Here is a 24,690-nt window from a genome sequence, read left to right as displayed (position 1 = left end):
GGCTTTGTGAAGGGATTTCTGCTGTTCCTTTAAACAGATTTCCCTGTATTCAGTACAGAGATTCTTTCATTTGGTCAGAACCAGCTATAGTAAAATGAAAGTGTTAATTCATCCCCTAGACGAGTATTTCACCCAAAATGAGTAGTTTCCTTGCTGAAAAAGCCACTTAATAAGTACCTTTTTGTTTACAGTGCCAAGCTAGGCACTGCAGACAGCAAGACAGAAGAATGTGCTATGTCCTTTAAAAGCATCTTCTTTCCTGGAGAGCCCAATGATGTGTCTGAGCATGAAGAAGCCTCATCGTGGCTGAACCATCAATCCTGCATATGCCCAGAGACAAGAAAAAATAGCTACATTTGGTCTGGAGACAACTATGCCCTGGATAAAGTGGTAAGAAATCTTGACTCATGAAACACAATGGCACCTTTCATTTTAAGGAGAAGTGTCTCTAATTTGTACGGACAGCACAGGTGGGTGCTAACCCATCTCCTTCCTGCTCCTTGACCTGCTTTGTTGGAAGAAAACTCTAACAAAAAGGCTGCATCCTCTGGTGATGCTAAGGATGTTACTAAGAATGAATGCACACAATGGTTGCCATCTGCTGAGTAGAAAATTATGGGCTCTACACAAGCATGATCTCATCTCATTCCCATAACAGCCCATAGGATAGGTACCTACTTGGTGATGTGGATGCTAAAGTACAAAGAGTTTAAGTGACTTGCCCAGGTTCACAGTGGCAGCTCTAGAGCTAGAATCTAACAGTTAAATTTAGGCGAGATGCCATGCTTTTGAGTTCCATTTGTCCCTCACAAAGATATACCATAGAGTTCTTCTGACATATGGGCTAGAGCTGCTTTTGTTTTGTTTTTAATTTTGTTTTATGTGGACGCTGATGGCATTGAGGTCTTTATGATACATCTCTGATGGCCACCAAAGAACAGCTTTCACACTGGTGAGATGCTTCCAAAGGGTGAACAGATCATAGCCAGGGACTTTTAGGTCCCTGGACTCTGGGTAAGTGACTCTAGTGTCTACTGTAGAAAGACAGAATTTTCAAGACAGTGTCCTGTGACTTTGCAGAGAACAGAATGACTAGGTGCTGGAGCTGACTTCAGAAATGCCGACATGAGTTTCTGTCTAAAAGTACTTAGTTGAAAACTTCCTTTGTTTTCTGAGTTATTTCGTCCTGGATTTTAGAGGTGTTAGCAATTAAATATAATAGAGATTAATGTATTATTGTTAAAATTTTATCAGAAATTAGCACTTGCCCCTTGAAATACGCAAACAAACTATTCCCTAAAGTATGATTTTCAAGTGTTGTTGAACAGAAGTCTTTTTCTATAGAAATACATCTCTGAAATTTTACTATCAAATGAAATATATGAATCTACCTATAAAAATTCTATTTATAATTCTTCATTTTTTTAGGACGACATTAAGTGAAATATGGCTGTATACAGCAAAGATTTCATGGGTGGGACCCATAAATATGTGTTTACCTTATATAATGTTTAAAATTTTTTAAATTAACTGTCAACATAAAATCCAGGGATAGTACATAAATTCAGATTAGTGGCTTCTGTTGAAAAAGTTGAATATTTTGAACCCTGTGTGAACACTTGAAGCCAGTGGAAGCTTCTGCCTTCTGATGGAGTGTGTGCTCTGCAGGTTGCCACCATCCCCAGCATCCTTCCTCCTGTCTGGATCATGCACTTCCATGCCTGCCTGGCCCCTTAGGCGTTTAAGTTTGTGGCCTCCAGTCTAAATCACAGCAGGTGCCTCCATGTGTTGAAGTAACTCTTTCCTTGGTTTCTTTGTTGATCTACTTAGTTTCTACTGTGGTTAAAACTAAAGGAAGAACAATCAAAACCCTCCAAGACAGGCATAGGCAGGTAGCCTTCCACAAACTTTCTAACAGAAATAAATGTCAGAACATATTTATCCCCCAAGTCCCATGCATTGGCTCATGTTGTACCCATTACAAAGGAATGGCCATCGCAGACCAGATGGCCTAGCTCAGCTTCCCATGGTCACTTCCCTTCTGCTTTTCTTCGTTCCTGCTCAATCCTTCCCTCTCCTCCTCCTCCCTCTTTCTCCTCCATCATCCAAAGCTTCTGGAGACTGCCCTTATCCCATTCCATCCCTGCCTCATACTTTGCCTCAGGGCAAGGTCTGAAGTGTTAAGACTGGCAATGGCCTGAGAGAAGAGGCCGATGAGCCCCTGGGGCTGCTATTAGTATCGGACTTTAGATATATTACAAGTTAAATAGGCTTTTGTGGGCTAGCTGGGAGACACAACCACTACACAGAACACTGTTTCTAAGAGAAAATTTAACCCAGGTTTTCAACAACAGACTGAGAAATGAACTTCTGCAACATAGCCCATTAGTAAATTGGATGCTTCTAAATTCTAGAAGATAATTGGGCTTCCCATTTGGACCTTAGGCTTTCTTAGGATGAGACCTGTGCTTCTCTGTGCTTCTCCATGAAAAGCAATAATTCAGATACACTTACAGATCTTAAATGGAGTGCTCAACTCACCAAATATCAGCCCACTGCATGCAAGGAGTGGAGCTAAATACTGAAGACAAAAAAAGAGTAAAATGCAGGAATTTACAGTTCAGTGTGTGTCTGGTGAGGTTGGGGTAAGGCAGAAAAGATGTAAATGAAACTAAGTACTAGGTAATTATGGAGATTCAGAAAATAGCAGGATTCGAGATATTCTCATGAAGGAGAGGGTTGGAAATGACAATGAAAAATAGGTAATATTTCAAGAGGCCCTTTCCACAAATTATGAGGGATTCCCCAGGCATTCCAGACAGAAGAAACAACACAAATAACAGCATGGGAGTGAACAATTTCTGAGCGTATTCAGGAAACTGGGGGAGGCTGGTGCGGGTGGAATGTGGCCTGCACATAAAGGGATGAGGGAAGATTAGGCTGGCGGGTGAGCTGGAATCCTGCCCCCAGTTGAGGACTGCCATGTGTCTGACTGACTGACTGACACAGAGGCAGGTCAGGGCCTGGACATGATGGACTGTGGGGTGGTAGAATGTCGAAGGGCTAGTTAAAAAATGGTTGTAATTTTTAACAGGCAATAAGTAGCTTTAAGGGAGGGGAAAGAGAGTGGCAATGGAAATGGCAAAAAATGTTACACATGAGAATATCTGTGGTTTGGGGAAATATCAACAATCCTCTGAGATATTGGTAATGATGATGTTATCCCCACATCATTTATCTAACAATATTATTCTGATATAGCAATTCATTCATTCATTCATTCATTCATTTGCTGAACAAGTATTTGAATGCCTAGAGACATTTTTACATGTTATACACTTGATTCACACATAAGTAATTAGTCCAAAGTCAAAGATAGAAGAAACCAAATGTTCCAGGATAATTTACCTAAACAAAACGCTCTGTATATTATCAATGTTTCCCAAATGGCTCATTTGAACATTAGTATAAAAGATGTTCCAACAGAAAAAAAAAGTAGATTTAAAAGTTAAATGCTTAATGGCTTTCTTGGTAGGTCTCAACACCCAAAGTATCAAAGACTCTGATAAGTCCTGCAGTTCAAAACAAAAAAACCCAGAAACTATTTAACTTTCATGTTCAAATTTTGACCACAGAATCCTTTTATCAAATAAGATTTATTCACTTTCAAAAATGAACTTTGAAAAATATTGTTATAAGTATTACATAAATACTAGGTATAGACCTCTGTATGCTGTTATTCCCGTTAGATCACTTTCAGTGTATAACCATCACCTAAAAGTAAATAAAAGGGGCTATAGCTCATAGTACAATGCACACAAATATAATTTCTATAATCAACTATTTATTCATGTATCAGAGATTTATTGAGCACCCACTATGTGCCAAGCACTGTGCTTGGCATTAGCGATACAGTAGTGACTAAGAGAAATGTGTCCTTGTGTGTAAGAAACTAAACTCACAGTTTAATCAATAACACAGAATCTTCACAATAATTTGTAACAAGTTGACTACTCATTCTTACACCCTCACTTTCCCTGTGATTTTCCAAATTATATTTACAGCAAGTAATTTTATAATAAAACTTTAAAAGTTCTTTATTAAAAATAGGGAATTAAGAGGTATAATTCTAAACAGTGCATTCCTCTATTTGCTGGCAGATCTGAGAATAGACTATTTGGGCAAAGGAGTTTAACAAGTACTGGCTCAAATAAAAAGAGTTGGGGATTAATTTTGATTTTACCTCTCTCTGGAATCCTCTCTCCCTGTAACAGAGAAGACCACTGCCCACGGTCAGCTCCTGGGTGTCTTGCCTTGCTCAGTATTCACGGTTAACTCTGGGAGCCAACCCTCCCTTTTACAGTCACAAATGTTTCTCCCTCTGTCTTTTATTCCCCAATGATGTCTGATGTTCTAACATTTTTAAACAATGTCTGATGTCTGATGTACCTAAAAGATAGGCAAAATAAACTATAATTTCTAACTGTATATTGAAAAATAACAATAAAAATTGACTCTTGGCTGAAAATCAGTAGAAACAGACTTAGCTTATAAGAGATTAGGTGAATTTTTTAGTCTTGAGGCCTGGATGTTTTGTGAGTTTTACAGAGAGGAGAAGAGTGAAACTTCAGTGTTTGAACTATCCTGTTAAAAATTATATTTTACACCCAGTGTAATTCCACAACCATTAAGGCTTAAATGGGTATTAAGCCTGATGCAAAGTAATGAAACAGACAGTGGAAACACACACTATGAATTCTTCAATCTGGGGAGAAAGGGCTGATTCATCTGTTTCACGGGCCAGGAAAAGATAAAAGACCTCATCCCAAATGGGCTGCCTCCTCCCCAAACCTTAGCATTCCCCCAATGTGTTCCTCAGTGTGGAAAGTATTATTAATGTCAGTATCACCAGAGCTTGTAAAAGATTCATGGACCATTTCCTCCCCTTCTCCTTGAATTCCCCTGTCTGTGGCTGTTGCTACCCTGTGTTTGTTCCTCTTACTGTTGGGTAGTTTGGTGATACCAGCAGCAGACTCTGTCACAACCCAACCTCCTGTCATAAAACCATAGTGTTGTAGAGCTGGAAGAGTCTTAGAGATGGCATTTTAAGAATAGAAAACTGAAGCTCAAAGAAGGACAGTCACTTGTTTAAAGTCATATGGTAAACCCGGACTAGAGTCCTCCTGTGCTCTTTTATTCCTCTGTCATTTTTCCTCCTCTTCCTTTCCATTAAAAAAATATATATATCTATGTATCTCTAGAGCCCTTTTTAGGGACCAGAGTGTGAGGCTAGACAAAATCCTACAATGTGAAGATACAAATTCTGTGGATTATCAGGTAAAAGGTCGTGGGAGTTCCAATTAATCAATATAAAAGGAATAGAAGTAGATAATTGCCATTAGAACACTACAGTGATAACTGTGGCAGGCAAGATCTATGCTACTACAGATGTTAAAATTAGCAGACCAAAGTTTGAGGAGAAACAGGATATTAGTATAGTCTCAAGGTATTTTCCCCAAGATTTTTATTAATTACAAAGGAGGAAATAGTAACTTTATGGTGGGGACAATCAGCAGACACCATCTTAACCAAGTCATCAAAGTTAATATCGATAATGAGACAGATGGACGTCATGGACTCCGATATGACACACAGAGAAAAGCACGTCACCTCTGGGATATTCTCGCACAAAAGGAATTTCCTCATTCTAATCATGAGAAAACATCAGGCACCACCGTAATAGAGGGATATTCTATAAAATAACTGGGCAATACTTTTCAAAAGTGTCAAGGTCATGAAAGGCAAGAGAAGACTGAGGAACTGTCAGAGATTAAAAGAGACTAAAGAGACATGACGATTAAATGCATTGTGGGATCCTGGCTTGGATCCTAGAACAGAAAAAAGACATTAGTGAGAAAATGGGTGAAAACTGAAAAAAAAAAAAAAAAGACTGTAATTTAGTTAATAATACTGTACCGATATTAACTTGTAGTTTTGATCATTGTATTACGGTTATATATGACCTTAACATTAGGGATAGCCGGGGAAACTCTGAACTATTTTTGTAACTTTTCCATTACAAACCACAGGACACAGGTTGAAATCCCTCCCCGATTATCCACACTCGGTAATGGGATAGAGACGTAGCACAGCAGCAGACTGGTCCTTCTAGAATCGACTAGAACCCAAAGCCACTGGGAATTTGCCATTCCCCTCTTAGGTTAATCTGAATCTGTATGTTATCGTAGTTATAATGTAAGTTAAATAAACTTCTAAGTCCCTGGTTGTGGAAGGGATTACAGAAGTTTCTGATATCCTCATCTGCTGCAGTTGGTGGCCAGTGGAGCAGGGAGCAATGTCAAGTGTCTTTAGGGCAGGCTGGGGTCTGAGGCCAGTCACCCTAAAGACTGCACTCCCACAGGCTCACCTGGCTTAGTCGCCTGGAACAGGGAACCTCATCATCGCAGGACAAGATGGGAAGGGATTAGACAGCCAAGGGTAGGGGGAAAAGGACACCTTTGCCCACAGTGTTTACGTTACGTGTATGTGTTTCTGATACTGAAACGGGTTCTTGGAAACATCCTCCTCATTTACAGACGTATCACTGAGGAGTGTGTGTGAGAGAGAGAGACATGTCAGAATCCCAAGGAAAACAGCTTAGCCCTGCATTCCGTTACATATACAAAGCTCAGAATATGTTATGAAAATTTGCAGAAGGAGTGGGAATGTGGTTTTGTTGGTATTTCCAAATGCAAAACAGGTCTCCCTTCCCCTCTGCTTGGTTGTTGCTGTTTTTTTAACAGAATGAAAATGCCAGCATTCAAGACATGTTGCCAGAAACTTGTTTGACAAAACATTTCAATTCTTTCGTATAAAAAAAATGAGCATTTCTCCCAATGAATGCTTTCCCATGTTTGTTCTCCCCAGTTCCCGTAATAATAATGGCTACATTTGGCTCTAGATCTGTGGACGTGGTAGAGAAAGCCACCTCCAGATTTCAGACCCTTAAATCTCATGGAAGATTAACATGGATGTCAAACTGACGTTGCCAATTTAAGGAGTTTAAACATTTAGCTTTAGAGTAAACAAAACCCAGTGGCAAGGTTTAGACAACTTCAGCGATGTCCGACAATACAACCCAGATGTCAGGGAATGCCGACTTCGTAAATGTATGCTTTCCATTGCATTTTTCATGAGAAAAATGTAAATGGGACAGACTAAGGTGTAAAGGGAAGAAGAACTAATAATTATTGGATGACTTTTATGGGACAAGTACTACACCAGGTGCTTTATATACACCGTCTTGCTTACGATTTGCAATGAGGTAAATATTATTTCCGTCTTCCCAACAGGTCAGGAGGCTCAGAATATACAGTTTGTCTAGGTAACCCAATAGGTGAGTGGCAAAGTCGAGATTTAACCTATGTAGGTATGACTTTAAAATCTTTCCTCTTTTCAAAAGTCAACACACCATATATAACACTTCCTTGCTTAAAACCTTCCAATTTCTTATATTACTACTAGATCAGTTAATGTCTTAACTAACTTTTGATGTCTTGATAGTAGCACCTGCCCTCTTTTCTGCCTTGTATTCTGCCATACAAAATGAAAAGCAAGTTATCCAAGGCTAGGGCTCTCCCACAAATGCACACAGTTTCCAGAGCACCCTCCACCCATTTGCCAGCATTTATTCAATTCTGTGTGATTCTTCATTCACAGGTCTGCCAACTGCTGCCCATGATGATGCTGATACTCAGTATCTACTGAAACTCCATGCTCTGTTCTTAATACCTGCTTGCCAAATAAACAGATGAATGAATGAATAGTTGGGTGAGAAAGAGGAGGATGTTTCAAAAACTTCAGTAATAAATATTTTTCAAATTTTATATAACATCCTATGTAAGTACTATGAATGTTATAACTCTTTGTGCATAATTCACTAAAGCAGTATTCTTAAAGCTACTATTCAATGATTTTATTTCAGTTGTTCTAAACCAGGGTGATTCCAGGGGGGACCATTCTGGTTGTTACAGCTGGGGGCAGAGGTGGGCCGCTGGCATCTAGTGGGTAGATGCTAGGGATACTGCTAAACATTCTTCAATGCACAGGTCAGTCTCCCAAACCCCACAAAGAATGCCAAGAGTGCCTCAGTTGAGAAACCCTGCTTTATTTAATTTAAGTGCATATACTTGAAAGCAATAAAACTATGGCTAGTTTGTTTTTTTCTGCTTTAATTCAGATATTTGGCCAGCCAGGCTGGCTTTCATTGCCTCAATTTGTCATACCAAAGAATGTTAAAATGTTCCTGGGGATATGCTTCTGGAAAGGTCAGAAACACTTTGCTTGTCTCACACTCTTGCTCCATAGCAATGATTTTTGCACATTTGTTAACTATCAACTGGTCATTGTCTACAATTGAAACTGTATAACAGATCCAGTACATAAATTATTTACCCAGATTTAATTCCAGCGACTTATCTTTGTATTTTTCCTTTTGCTAGCTAATCTGGCTCACTGCATTGGAATTTTGGTCATGCCCATTCTCCTTCCACACTAAATTATCTCCTTAACGTAGTATAAACAGAACAAGCTTGTGTGTGATATGCTTAACTGTTAATTTACCTAATTAAACTAATTCAATTAAGTCATTTACATCTTTTTGGTATCATGCCAGTTGATACCACTGCAGAAGGGGGATGTTTTAGAAGATGATTGTTCAGCAAATGAATGGAAAAAAATAATGGAACGCAAAATGAAACAACAGTCCAAGTCTCTTGGCTTGAAAATTAAATGATACTGAAAAAAAAATTCTGCTTTCACAGGGTACTGTGATTAGCTATTTTTCTGAAATCAATTTTCTCTAGAAATTGGTATTGTAACACAGTGATCATAATTTATTGTGTAAGATATTTTAAACACTATTTATGTGTTCACATATTTCGTATGTTTAAGTAATGTGTGTTCGTTCCCACACGATTAGTAAAATGTTTTGTGATGCTAGCAAGACATGAACTGAGCAGATTCTTTTGAACAAACCTGAAAAATAATTTTGCTAAATTACATAAATATCTTTAAGATGCATACATATTTCATTTACGGTCATCATCCAAACATCCCTGTCATAGTGATAAATGGGCAAAAGTAAATAGAAACATTTTATGCCAATAAAAATCAACAGGAAAAAAAAGACAAGAAATTCTAGGCAGGAAAGCCTAAATAAATTGTCATCTTTATAAATCTGTCATAAATCCTACTTTTGAACTTGGCTGATACAAAATTTGCATTTGGGTGGGAGTCCGGATGCCCTGGGTTTGCTAATAGATGAGCCACCAGAGTTTTCTCTCCAGGGCTTCGGGTTGGCAGGGGAGGAATGCTGGGCAGGATTTAGTCTTCTCTCCAGGATCACATAGACCCATGGCGAGACTTGAGACAGTGCTCTGCCTTGACTTATTCTGGATAAGTAAAACCCTAGGTTTGGTAGAACTTCAGAAAAACCACAGATGAAACCAACCCAGAGTCCTTCTACCGGATCAATCTCCTGTAGTCCACCAGGAAAACCTGTGAGATTCCAGGATGAATCACAGATGTGCAATAAAGCCTGCTACCTGTCTGGGGTTTCCTGGTCAGTAAAGCATATTTCCTCTACCATGCCTTGGAAGTAGGAGGTAAATAGGTAACATATTTTGTCTCCTGGGATCTCTTGCTTTCTACTTATTTCTACTTGAAATCCAAGCATCTTTTTCCCTCCATTTAGGAAGTACAAGGAGATAATTCATGAAAATAAAACAGAATGTTTTAAGAAGATGGCTTTCTTCAATATGTATATTTGGGAGGTGCACTCTGCAGATGCTTTCCTTTGCTCAACCCTAGGATGGAGCCATCTGTCTTTACCAATAGTTATGACTTCAGCACATCATAAACTCTGACAATGGAGTTTTGGAGGCTGGCAGTCGGATATCGGATGTTAATCCTTCCCCTACCTCTCATACTAAACTCATTCTCTTTGAATAAAGACCAGTTTCCTGAAGCCAGGGGTCACACTATCCTTCTTCATTGCCCTGGCACAGTGACTGACACAGAGAAAATATATGAATTATTTATTTCATAGTTACCAAAGAGTAAAGAGATCATTCCTCAAATCAGACTCATCTTTCTACCCAAAGCAACTTTCCTTTTCAACTTCACAGTAGGTCGGTAATGCTGTGAATGTTCCCAGCACTCAGGCTTAGGTCTCCTCTTAAATGCCTGATGAATCCACTTGCCAAAGCACATCCGCCTTTCCTATCTAATACTCATATGCAGTCCTTCCTCTGCATCTTCCCTTTACTTCTTCACAGCTATCTTTCTAAACTCCCTCTACCTTCCGTGTCATTCCCAATCTCCAATAAATACTATGGATTTGAAGGACCACTGCAAAACTGACATCCTTCTGTATTAGTTTCCCAAGGCTGCCATAACAAAGTAGCACAGACTGGGTGGCTTAACAACAGACATTTATTTTCTCATATTTCTAGAGGCTAGAAGTCTGAGATCAAGGTATCAGTAGGATTGTCTCTTCTAAGGCCTGTCTCCTAGGCTTGTAGACGGCCATTTTCTCTCAGGGTCAACACGCGATCTTTCCTCTGTGCCTGTCTGTGTCCTAATCACCTCTTCTTATAAGGACACTAGTCTTCTTGTGGCCTTATAAGTCCCATTCTGATAACCTAATTTTAACCTAATTACCACTTTAAAGACCTTATCTCCAAATACAGTCGCATTCTGAGGCACTGGGGAATAGAACTTCAACATACGGATTTGGGGAGGACACATTAGTCTATCACACCTCCATTTCTTATTCAAGAGCTGTTAGGAAAAAATATTCAGAAGTTCTACAACTTTGATAAGTACTAGACAGACACTATTTTATAGATATAAGACTAACTTCTCTTTTGCTATCAGAACGTATTGGAATGCTGGCTGTGGCTGACAATGTGAACTGCCTCCAAACTTCCAGTTTCCCCTTCCTCCTTCAGATTCTGCCCTAGTTTCCAACCTTCGCCACACTGTGCTGGATGCTGACCAGTCTGGGCTGTCTTGGTCATCCCATTCACTTGTCAGTGATTGGTTTAGATCTGGTCATGTGACCCAAATCTGGCTAAGATTTGCTATTAAGAAACCTAGAAACGGATGCTTCCTTTTTACCTGTGGACCACATTGGGTCTGAGTGCAATACTTGGAATTTCTCTGCCTACACTGCAACCTCAAGGGGACCTGAAGTAAGAGTAAGCTAACATATAGACAGAATTATTTGGGAGAGATTGAAAAAGTCTAGATCTTAAATGACATCATTGAGCCACCAAATCCACCCAACATATAGCCTGCCCTACTGTTAAACATGTTAGGTAAGATGATACTTTTTCTTATTATTTAAGCCAGTTTGAAACAGATTCTTACCACTTTCAGTCAAAACATCCTAACCAATACAATTGCTTTAGGCTACTTACTAATTGCTCACTAGTCACTCTTAGTGCCTCAGTTCCCTTATTTGTAAAATAGAGATAATAATGCTTACACCCTAGCATTATTTTATAACTTAAGTGAGAACAGTCATGTAAAGTATTTAATGCATTGCCTTGCACCTAGCAGGTGCTCAATATACAAGTGCCTTTATTAACTTTCACTCCTCAAAGGACCTCTGGTATCTTAGAAATTGCTTTCTTATCCTTCACACATGTCTATTCACAAGCAGAGTGGCCCAACAATTCAGGCTACCAATATTTTTGTACACAGATTATAATCAAATTCATCAAGAAAGCCTGTTTGCTATTTCAGGGAACTTATCAACTAGCTTGTTTGTCAAGCAGCATGAACTACTGACCCAAAAGTCCATCATCTTTTTAAGCAAAATAGTGTAAGAATTCTGTAATTGTTCCCTGGGTTGGAGTACCACATCTGGAGCTTGCTTTCTCTCTAATCCACATGGTGGTATTATAACTGGGGTCTCATGACTGTATCCTGCCTATCTACACCCTCTTCCGTGCTTGGTTTCCTTCGCTGCCCTGTCCCATGGCACCTAATACAGTGCTTTCCACTAATAATGATCAAAAGTGCTTACTGAACACATGCTTGGCTGTAGACATCATTGTAACACAGGCTGCGGAGGGACTGGTGATAGGAAGATGGACAAGGAAGAGATGGGGAAGCATATTCCTGGGAACTGCATTGTGGGGCATATGTCCTAGTGTTCAACTCCCTGACCGGACTATGGCTCAGGGCGCACGTCTAAGCTAGGGCCACTTGGGGGCGCCCAAATGGCCCGGCCAGGACAGAATGTTTATATGTAAGTATATATACGTACCTTACATACCTAGCGATTTACTGATTGTGTAATCTATGCCAGGCACAGTGTCTCAAGTTTTATGGTCTCACTTAATCACCACCATTCTCAGAATATGAAGCCCACTTTACAGATGGAGACACTGAGAACGCAAAAGGTAAAGTGACTTGCCCAAGGCCCTGCAGCTGATGAGTGAAAAAGCCAGAATTCAAACCAGAGCCCATGTTTTTATTTCCAGGAGTCAAAAGGTTTGGGGACTGTCTGTGGTCAGGATATGCTGAAGGACAAGAGTATGGCAGGATCGTGTCATCCTGGTGGATGCCCTCCTGTGTGCAATATAACAAAAGAAGCCCAGCAGAAGACGTCTAATCGCCACTCCCAGCATGGCCCTGGGCAAATCTCAGAGACCATGACTCTGTTTAGCCATCTGAAAAACTGGCATATGCATATCAGCCATGTCTTTTTCTTGAGATCGTTGCAAAAAATCAGATGGGCAAAATCTATCAAAACATTTCAAACAGCATCAACAGTTTCTAGCACCAGATTAAGGAACCACGTTTTATTCGTTCCTGGCACCCAGGAGGTACTTCATAAATGTTCGAGAATCAGTTAAAGCAAAGCAGAACCATCTTCTTTACCTTTTAAGAAAACATTTCTGCTTCTCGTCTGTCAATCATGATCCTCTTTTTCCACTTTTTCTTCCTACTCTCCCACTACCTGCGCCCCTCAGATGGCATCTTCCCAGCCAGCACAAGACCATCTTCAGTTCTAAGCTTTCTTTTGTTCCCCATCCCTTCCTTGTTTCCAGCCAGCCATAGCATTCACCCTTGGGCCCACGGCCAGCCACATCTCAGTGGGTACTAACTGGCTAGTCCCAGCTGGTGTGCACAGGGCAGCCCGCAAGCCCTGGGCAGCCTGGTTGTGATGGCCAGAGCTGGGTGGGTGACAAATGGGCTCTCTGTGTCAGTGACCTAGTGGGGCTAATTAATCACCGGGAGGCGCTCTTTCTGCATACGTATGGCCGAGAGCATCCCTGACCTACAGTTAGAGACGGGGAGCCCAAAGCTTTAGAAGAGGTGTTTTTTGTTTTTGTTTTTGTTTTTTTAAACTAGAGTGACAAGAAGTGGCTGATGGGGGTAGTTTGAGAGAGACAGGAAAAGGATTCAAGGAGAGAAAGGGAAATGGGGTATGCAGGGTGACGAATGGTCTTGGCCAGACAGTGGCTATCCTGTCTGGCCTTAGGAAATCACATAAATGGGGATCAGTAAAGAATTTAGGTCAGAATTATGAAAAACATTCTTATAGACAAAAAGTTCGAACACAGCTCTGTAGCCAGAAGCATCCACAAATGTTTTCAAATCATATTCACAGCGTGTGTGTGTGTGTGTGTGTGTGCGCGCGCGCGTGCGCGCATGCGGGAGGGTGAGAGCCACTCATGTGTACCTGTACTGATGAAGAAATATGTGTGTGTGGGATGTTTGCAGGAAAAAAATGTATGGCTGTGCTGCCCGAGCTGCATATAAAGCAACACACTATGGAGAGACATTAATTTATATCTGTTTTTATCACAAAACATAAACGAGGAAAGAGGTCATAGAGTACTAACAAGACACACCTTGAAGATTCTCTCCGTGTCCTCAAAAAAGTACCAGGATCTGCTGGAAGCGAGATCTCAGAGAAATCCAAGAAGGCGCCTTTCACTTCCCTGCGATCTGCCCACATGCATAAAGATGTCAGCGTGTTGATTATTCTGATTAGTCTTTAGCGTAATTTACGGGGTCCAGCCATTGTGCCTGGGTGTCTGGCCTGCACTCGCTGCCCTGACGATGCCATTTTTAAAATGTCAGCTCAGCCATGATTCATGGCTGATGCTAGTGACATTGCTGCTGACCTGAAAGAGTTAGGCAGCAATATTTAATTAAAAAGAAAAAAAAAAAAAAGGGAAGAAGAACCAGCCTAAGGAAAGTCGAGGGCAAAATCTAAAAGAACCAAATTCATCACTGGGAAGATCAGCATCTCAAAACAAGGAAAAGGCACTGAGAGTCCAGTGTGTTTTCACTTATTTGTGGGGCTGCGTGTCCACCTGTCACTTGGAGTGGGAAGGTCATCCTTAATGAGGGAGACAGTCGCTTAGATCCCACTCACTGTCACTGGACCGGCTCCCACTCCGTCTCTCTGTGCAGATTCCCTGGAGGGTGGAGCCATCACTGTTAGCCTTTGCCACGTGTGGGTCAGCCTGCCTGCTCTCCAGCCCACTGACTACAAATACACCTGGGCTCTTGCTACCTGTCCCCCTCAGACAGCCTCTTCTCAGCTTGCAAAAGACCATCCTCAGTTCTAAGCTCCCAGGCCCAGGGTGCTGTGCAGGCTTCAGGGTGAAATGGATGTTGTGGAATCTGTGTTCTGTTTGTGGAGGGTATAAATCCAGCCCTCCCTCTCCCCGCCGCCCCCACCACCAAGAGGAGCCAAGTACCAGCATTGAGAACAAAGGACCTTCCCAGCCTTTGTGAAGTTAGCAGCTGAAGTGGGAGAACAATTATCCCTTAAAACACACACACTCACACATATGTAGACACACACACCCACACACCTTAGCAGGGAGGCCTAATAAGCCAGTCCCTTTTCAGAAGAGGAAGGACAGAGTTTCTCATTAATGGGAAGGCTGCAGTGAGTTGAGGTTTGAAAACTAGGGCCGGCCTTTGTCCAGGCCTGCGGGAGCCAGGCTATTGTCTTCCAGGCTCCCCTTCCCCGGCGACCCCAGGGTCGGGGGCACACATGCTGGCCTTGAACTCTCCGTCTGTCTCCCCCACCATATTAATTACTATTCCCTTTGGTCAGGCTAGGAAAACAGCCTCGACTGCATTAGTGCTAATTAAGAAGAGTGAGCTCGCCATCCTGGCAGCCTCCATCGGTCGGTTCAGTTCAGGAAGGAGCCCTGACAATCTTATTACCGGGGAAAACACCTCCCTCTGCTCCTTTCTGATCGGGTGAGCAGGCAACGCCCTCCTGCCGACCCCCAGTGGTAGGTTCTCCTCTTCCATTACAAATGCATCTGCCCCCAGTGACCAGTGACCAGCGAGGACAGCTGGGTCAGTCAGCCATGCAGGGCAGGGTAACAGCTATGTTTCCTTAAGCCAAGGGGAGTTAGCGGAGCAAATGAGGTGGGGGGGTCATGCCCATTTCTACCTCCATCTGCTGTCTTCTTCCTCTTTCAAACACCACAAATAAATTAACAGACAGATACATTGAATAAATGTGGATCACTGCGTGTAATCATCCCCTAAATCTGCCACGCTCTCCATCTAAACTCACAAGGTGACAACTGGCTCATGAGGGGACTCCAGTGTTCTGGAAGCACGTAGGTCCTCCCACAAGGATGTGAAGATTATCCTATCCCCTACAGTGCATCCTCCCCATCACCCTCACTGCCCTGATCTACCACGGTGGCTTCCACTCTGACTCTGGTCACTGCTCCAATCCATCTCCATGAGGTCACCAGAGTTACGCTCTAAAGGACATGCAGGTATGCTACTTCCCTGGTTTACGAAACACCCACTTGATCCCTCTGTCTATAGAGGAGAACCTGTTAGCATGGTTCTCAGGCCCTTGACAACCTAGACAGGGCCTTACTTCCTTTGTCATCTTTTGTCAACCACTCTATACCAGAGGTAGCAATCCCCTCAGTCACCCTCCATTGGGGCAGCAGTTCTCCCAATCACTTGCATACAGAGGCTTGTATATTCTAGGAGAGAATATATGTCTAAAGCAAGCACTAGAAGAGCTCAGATTCTCTCTTCTCACCCCTCACAAAAGGGACAACTACTACTCACTTGCTATTGGAAATAAGGGGTGGGTGTGTGTGTGTGTGTACATATATGAAATTAGCCAGATTTTAAATGTTGATAACTAATTAAAATTAGAAGGCCAAACAAATCATGCCCAGCTGAGGACTCCGCTCCTCACTCTAGTCGGAGCATGCTGCCTACAGTTCCTGGGATGAACCATGCATCCTCAACCCTCCAGGCCTTGCTCTGACTCGGCCTTGTCTTGTGCAAGTGGTGAAGGCCTTCTCATCTTCTATCAGTTAAACTCTGCATCAACCTGCCACCAGACGCAGAGCTCAGGGTTGCCAGGTGTACCAGGATTCCCACTACAACTTGAATTTCATTTAAAGAGTAATTTTTAATTATGCCCTAAATATTACATTGGACTAATTCAAACTAAAAAGTAATAATTCTTTACCTGAAATTTAAATGTAACTGGGTAGCCTTTATTTTTTCCGCTAAATCTGGCTTCCCCACTTTGGCTACAGCACGCCCACCCTTCATTCTTGCCAGACACTGTTCTATGTGCTAGAGGCACAGCAGGAAACAAAATGGATTGAAACAAACAAACAAGCAAACAAAAACTCCTTCCACATGGAGCTTACATTCTACAGTCGGAATCAAAGGTTTCCTTTTCTATTTCAACATCGATTTGGCTCAAGAGTTATACTAGAGGTAAATACAGGCAGATTGGTATTTGAGTCCTGGCCCTACCACCTGCCAGCTAGCTTTAGAGGTGTCATCATCCACATTTCATGAATGAGATGATGCCTATGTTTCAGGCTGATGTGAACATGTGAGGTGACATATACAGGTATTGTCCCAGAACAATGCTTGGCACAAAGTAGGGGGCAATGCATTGTAACAGGTGATAGCTGGTACTAACCTTTAACTGTCCACATTTCTACATCCCCTTTAGTCCAAAACGTCCCTCTAATGAAGCGACAACATCCTAATTCTCTTTGTACTTCCAGTGCCTAGCACGCTGTTGGTACACGGTAGGGACTCAGTGGGTCAGGTTGCAGGGGGTCACAATTATGGCGGCTTTACACAATAAGGCATGGATTTTGACTGTCTCCAAACAAGCAAAGAGAAATGGAAATTTGAAACAGGTTTCCTGATAAAGAAGGCCAAACACCTAATTGCAGAGAGAATGGGGCTCCCTTTAACCTGTATGATATAATTTGTATATTAACCCCAAGTGGATATTATCAGAAAATTTTTATTTTGCCTTTATAGATATTCCAAGGCAGATTGTTCCCAGAACTTTGGTGCAGAGATACCTTAAAAATAAAGCACCCTAATTTTTATGGGAGCCCGGACTTTTTTAAAAAATATGTTTCCTGATTATAAAAGTAATTTGTAAAATAAAGTCACAAAAGGCCTCCAAACTCAGCCATAATCCTACCATTCAGAGATGTCTATGTTTGGTGTATGCTTCTAGCCCTCTTTGTCGTGTGTGTGTTTCTCTCCTTCAGGTATATACAATAATCTGGAATCCTATTTTATGTAATTTTGTATTCTGTTTCTTTCACCTCATAGTCTTCCAAAACATTCATATTCTTAAAAAAAGAAAAGGTCTTTATAAGCCTCATAATATTCCATATGCATGTTTATATACACATACATATAAAATCCATAAATGTTCCATTATTTATAAATCCAATTACTTATTGTTAGACATTTAGTTAATCTCAGTGTTTTCATTATTTAGAATAATGATGTGATGAACATTTTTTTATTTACGATTTGTGATTTATTTCCTTGGGAGAGAAAATCTCAGAAGTTTGGTCAAGGGGAGGCACTTTGGTAGTTGAAATGACCTCTCAGAATCATTGTAACCAAACGTAAGGAAATGCCCTACGGCCTTGACGAGACAAGCTGAGATCTCCAACAATGTCATTGGAGATGTGTCTCCACAAGGGAGAAGTAACTAGACCTTGGAATCCTGATCTCATCTCCAAGATTGTCCTCCATTTGGCAACGGGAAGGTTGAGGTTTGACTTTTAGGAAAGAAGCTGCTTGGTGTCCTTACCCTAAGACAATGTTAAGAACTGCTGAGCTGATAATGGATTACCTTGAGCATTTATGAAGTTCATCATTAAAAGCAAAATGTATCTTTACCTAGGTTTGGATGAAGTTTACTATCTAAATGCAAGAAAATGCATTTTCATAGATGGTCTTTAAACTTTCAGAACTCTCAGAATCCTTTCTTTAAAAAGCGTTGACACTAGCGCTGGCAAATGCATGGTTTATACGCCATCACCCTCTAGTCCTGTGCCTGCTGATTACAGCCCTCTTTTTAAAAGATCCTGGATTTGGCCTTAGGGTCCTCATCATAGCGATTTAGGTAGCTCATAATAGTGGACTGGAGTTAGCACGTAATTCCGTTTTATGGTCTGGATATAGAAATACACAACATAAAACAAATCAATTGGAGCTGGACTGTTTTACGGAGGGGTGAGGAGTTCAGAACCCAACCACTCCCTTCCTTTAGAAAAGACATTTTACAGTTCCTTTGGATGGCCATTGAGCCAGGAGATCTGTTCTGATCCCTCCAAATCCTAATATTTCAAGATTCTTGTACCCTGTTATTCACATAACAAGAGATCAATTTTTAATATAGAAGATCTCATTTGATGCCTTGTTTGCCCTCTTTACTATATAATTCTGTTCATTGGATAGAGGTGTGAACGGAAGCAGCTGAGATGTGGGTGGCCCATCCCTGCCTTCACAATAGTATCAGCAATGAACTGAGAAGCAAACATGAATTTTTGATAATAATATTGTCTTGGATGGAATCATTCTGATTTTTTCCGATTTGGGCTATAAGAGGCTACAAGAGGCTTTGAACAGGTTTTACTTAAGTCACCTTTCAACTCTCCCCAGCTGACCTTATATAAGGATGGTCTTGAATCATCTAATTAACTGCAGATCATTGTGCTACCAACGATACTGAGGCTGAGGATGATCACTCCACTAGTGCCCGTTGAACTAGAGTCCTGACGAGACTAATACCTGGGCAAGCCACTAGAAAGAACAGGCTGGTGGCTCTGCCACTGTCTGAAGAGTCCCATCACATCCCTTGGTCCCTCTCCTTCTGGCTGGATTGAAGGGGCAGGCAGGGCTGTTTACCCAGCTCCAGGGCCTCCACAGGGCAGAGCACCTGGGCAGGTCAGGGGCACTGCCACGGAGCCGCCACTGACTATTACTATCATTCCAGACAGCAGCATGTCCCCTGAAAAGAGAGATTTCAAACCCCACCAGCTCAGCCCCTCCATCCCCTTGTTCTCCCAGCCTTATAAAAATAGAAAGAACACATGTTCCCATTAGTCACTAGCTTGAGGGTTGCTGTGGGGTATATGCAAGCAGCCTGTACACTGGAACCAAATTTGAATATCATTTGCATCTTCCAGGTAGACAGTGGGTACTGCATCAAATGCATGGGCACGGCCCCCCTCCTCTTCCCCTCACAAGGCACCAAGGAAGGCAAACTAGATGACATTTCCTGGGAACAAGGCCTATCGTTTGTGTGTTTTCACATCCACTTGATAAGGCCCCTCTTGGGGAATGAGGCCCACCCCAGCTGGAGAGGCATTCTGAGAGGCTTTTAATTAAACTTCTGCTTGCCAAGAGTGGTTTGCATATGCACAGAAGAGACAGCACTCCTGGGGGAAGCCATAAAGACAGCCACTTCCTTAACCTAACACAGTGTCTGTGTGTCCTTAACTGTCTGAGGTCATGGGGCAGAGTGCGGCCTGTGCTGGCAACCACTTTTGGAAGAGCATCTGTAGTGGGATGCAGAGGAGCTCAAGGTGCCTCCTTCCCTTGCTGGTTGAGTCCTGGCTTCACTGGCACCTGTGGGACTCCCAGGACAGCAGCAGAGAGTAAAAGCAAGAGAGGAAGGGGCTGCTCTGACGGGAGTTAGGTCAGAGTTAGGTCGCAGCACAGCCAGAAGGAAGGAGACTGGAAAAGCCTCCAGACCCTACAGGTGGCTTAGTTATTGACCTGTGCATCCCTATGGGAGGGAAATAGGCTCCAGGAGCAGGAGGCGTTCTTTGTGGCTCTGACCTGCCTTGACCCGACCTTTGTAACTCTATCAGGACTAGTGGTCAGTAGTTATCAACTGTCAATAAACCGCCAAAACACACACTTTAATTCAGAATACGGGAAGGGCCATCTATTTGCTGATCGATCTTGGCCTTGCAAGTTGACAAAATGCAGAGTCCCTTGTCTTCTTATCATAATATTGAAAATATGTGCTGCAACAAATTGAATGATCTACACCTCTCGTGCCCCACTCCTGGGGCCCTTAGTAAATACAAGACGATTGATTGAGATAAAAGGTGAATGGGAGGGCTGTAGTGTTCCTCTAAAGAAATCAACACCACAAACCAGGGGCTAGAGGACTAATTAGTCCATATCATTAAGTTTGTCTACTAAAATCCTATGGAAACAGGCAGGGCTACCCTGCCCGGGTTATCTGGGTAATTTAAAAACAATCTGCATGTTTTGACTTATTGAGGCAAAAACAGACTTTGGGGGGCTTTTAATAGATACTAGGAGTCACTAGATTTTTGCCAGCCCCTTGGCATGTGACTTTGTGCTGTGTTGATTTGTCTGTGGCTTTGCAATTTCTGTTTCCCCCCACAGAAAACAATAATGTGTTTTTGGAGGTGGTGAGATCGCATCACTGGGGCTGATCTCCAGATGCAGAGCAGGTGTGTGACAGAGCTGGGCCCACTAACATGTCCCAGTTGTTGGGTGGTGGTAGAGATAAGTGAGGTCAATGTCTTCAATGGTCACTCCTGCATGGACCTTTTGCCTGAGGTGACTGACCAAACAAGCAGTTTGGCTGACGCTTTCTAGTAAATTGCCAACATGGCTATTTATGTTGTCTGCAAGTTATGGATAAGAACCATACTTCCTAGAGTTGTGATGTGGATTAAATGAGTGAATCTCTGGGAAACACTTAAAATAGTCCTGCAGGTAGTAGATAGGACTCAATATATGTTATCTCTTATTAGTGATGTTATTTATGTTATTATGATCATAGAACATCCTCGTTGTTCAATTGATTGGCATATGTCCCATATGAACGTTCTTGGTATAGAGAGGTGGAATCTGTGTTTGGCGTTGTCACGCCTGCATAAAGAGTTATAAGGTTTCTCAGTCTTGGTACTATTGATATTGATAAAAATGACCAGATCAGTCTTTGTTGGGGGGGTGTGTGTCCTGTATGGTGCAGAATTTGTGTCCTCTGCCCAGTAGATACCAGTAGCACTCCCTTCCCCATGGTCGTGACAACTGAAAATGTCTCCAGGCATTGTCAAATGTCCCTGAAGGGCAAACTGCCCTAGATGAGAACCACTGAGACAAAGTCACAGTCATGAGTTACACCTCCCAGGCTCCTGCCCTCACGTGCTGTCACAGAACCTCCATCTCTGTTCGAGTCTCCCCCGTGGCTAGGTTGGTTCTCAGAGGCACTTGCAAATGAGTCACCACAGCTACCTTAGCAATCTGCCATTTGTCTCATAAGCAATATCTACTGCTGAAGTCTGGGCTGCCCCTGCAGACCTCGAGAGTGCCCTCCCAGCACTGGTGTTCACACCAGTTGTACCTGCTGCTGTTCTGGCCCAGAGCACTGGGCGATGGGTACTTACCACTGTGGCTACTGCGGCCATGAGGGCCCCACCTGCCTGGCTCACTGTGTCATCTGAGATGTTGATGCAGTGAAGCCAGATGATATCCTGGCTGAAGTGGGGGGAATGGCTCCCTCCCTGATCATCTGCCCTCAGTAAGTGGAGAGTACAGCAATCTAAACTTCTCTTTAGGTGGCACAGAGCTTTCCTGAAAATAGGTCTTTGGATTCATATAAGAGCCTCTGAAAGGCTGGCCCAAAGCATACATCCAAGTGTCCTTGGCTCTCTTGAGTTCCAAACTATGCCTTTCCTCCCCCCAGAAATGCCTTACAATTCATTCAAGCTGGTCTAGCTTCTCTCAGACTGAAGCTTCCTCAGCCTCTTGGCCAAATAGCCTCTGAAGGAGCCTGGAATCTACTACTTGCTTGACAGGATCACATGGAACCACTGTTACATAAGAATCATAGGGCTTTTAGCAAATAGTAGAAACTTAATTTTGGAGTTATACCTTATTCTGCAGATGAAAAAACTAAGGGCCAGAGAGATTAAATGACTAGTTCAAGGTCACATAGCTAATCAGTAACAAAGGCAAGGACAAGATAGATGCTCAATCACTTCATCTTTAACTCACAAACTGCAAAGAGTGTTGTAGAAATTAATACATAAATTTTAGTAAAGGGATTTTGCACAATAGTACCTCTACCCCAGCATTAAAATGAGGAATTTTTATGTATGAACATGGTGGGAAATTGAAGCTTATGCCTTCAAGCACCAAAACATTGTTTTCACTTTAAAATTTTTAATAAAATATTCCTAAAATATATCAAATAAAAATATGCTAAAGATTTTAACCTAATTAGTATTAGTGTGTGCATTTTGTGTTATATATTTTTTCTCTAGAAGGCTTTTTCCCACCTATTACTTTTGAGTTTTTAAATTTTGTTCCAAAAAGTCAATCTTACAGTATGTAATTTTGAATAAATAAGTTCATCTATTATTAGTATTTCACAAACGAGTCTATGTTTACCAGTTTTTGGAGAATAAAACCATTTCCAAGTGGGAAATATTAATAAAAAAAAAGTTAGAAATCACTATTTCTTATGTTTGCCTTATTTGCAATTTTTACTAAGCAACAATGCTTGTTAATTTTCCAAAATATTTGCAGACCAAAGTGGTCCTTGCTACTTCTCTCTTGTCTTTTTCAACATTACACCACTTTCTTAAACCGATGGACACCAAAAAAACCTGAAAGCAAGGGTAACGTTCTCTTCCAACATAAATGTTCAACTTTCTTTAGGGTTCCCTTTCTTGAGCTGGATATTCTAAATGAGCTTGATTTGAACAAGTGGTTCTGGGACTGCCCTTAACTTAAAAAATGACAAACACAGGTCCATTGATTTTACTTCTGAGGCAAGGGAATGTCAAAGCGTACTTGCCTAATTCCACGGTCCCAGTTTATCACTCTCTCCCATGCCTGTAACTCTCAGCTCTAGAGAATTTCAGTTCATCCAGAAAAAGTATAGAGTAAGGCTTGATGACATTATCACAAAGTCAGATTAACAACAAACAGGGGGAAAGAAAAATTGGATCTTCCCCGGTAAAGACGTTTTCCCTGCAAAAGGGTAGATGCTGACACTGTAGTCCCTGGTATAAATCCGTCAGTCACTAGAAACTCATAATGGCTTGAAGGCAGTACTGGCCATTAGAACAAAGACACAAAAGTCATGAAAGAAGAGAGTATGAAGCAAATTACAAAATGCACATAACTAGGTGAAAGAAATAATCATCCAAAGGTACTTTAAGTTCTAGTGGATTAGTAATTTTCTATGTCGACAGGAAAAAATAATATTGAATGCAAATCATATTATTTATCCATGTATTTGCCTCTGGGTTGTACAAAATTCAGGAAGTAAAAAAAAAAAATCCTTGGTTATAAAGAAGAAAAAAAATGTATTAATGATAATCCTTAATTATTATTATCACATTTGTGTTAAATTGCAATTTTCAGAACCTCAAATTCTTTCTATATTTCCAGCTTGCTCTTGAAAATTTGAGAATAAAATGTGTGGTAATGACTTTGACAACTGTAGCACAAATAACCTGTTCATGGAAACTTCCTGCCTACCTAGAATGTGATGCTGTTTTCCACTCTAGAAGAAATAAGAGTCACAAAAGGAAGTGGTAGCCAGGATCAGAGACAAAGGTGACAGAGGCTCAGAGCGGTGAAGCCAGTGGTGGTGTTTACTGAGGACAGTACAAATGTGTGAGTGACAGAATGCCAAAAAAAGGAAGCAAAAGACTGGGAGAAGAGCAGCACATTTGTCTCCTACCAGCAGAGATACAATCTCTGGGGTTTTTTGCCCTCCTCTCCAAACTGAAGGAAATGGATGGAATCCAGCTTTCTCATCCTTGGAAAAGGGTCTAGTATCAGCAATAGAGGCAGAGTAAGAAATCCACCAGCTTTCTAACTTGCTAGAAAGTTTGTGAAGTCAGTCAGCAGAAAGGCACTGCTGACCAGCCTCTGGTTCACCACACTTCTTCATGATTAAATGCAGTTTGGAATATTAAAAGGGAGAGGAATTAGTGGCTCTGTTTCTCATGCCGGCTTTGTTCATCTCACTTTGCTACCTTTGTGCTCAGAGTACTATTGCAACTGACCTTCATCTTCAGATGATGAGCATTAGAAATTTATGGGAGATAGAATCCTCAGACCTGGTACATTTGGACTTTTACTCATGCCCTAGGACTACTAAATGCAAAAGGCATGTGTATGCAGGAGGACAACCACTGACTACTTCCCGGGGCTACATTACTTCAATCCGTGTGTGATGCATGGAAAGCAACTTGTAATTATACAATCAGATGGAACACACACTTTCCCCATTAGTGTTTATTTTTGTCACCAGAC

The sequence above is a fragment of the Pteropus medius genome, unplaced genomic scaffold, assembly GCF_902729225.1.
Source record: "Pteropus medius unplaced genomic scaffold, Ma_sr-lr_union100, whole genome shotgun sequence".
NCBI classification, from domain to species: Eukaryota; Metazoa; Chordata; class Mammalia; order Chiroptera; family Pteropodidae; genus Pteropus; species Pteropus medius.
Note: the sequence above shows the minus strand (reverse complement) of the source record.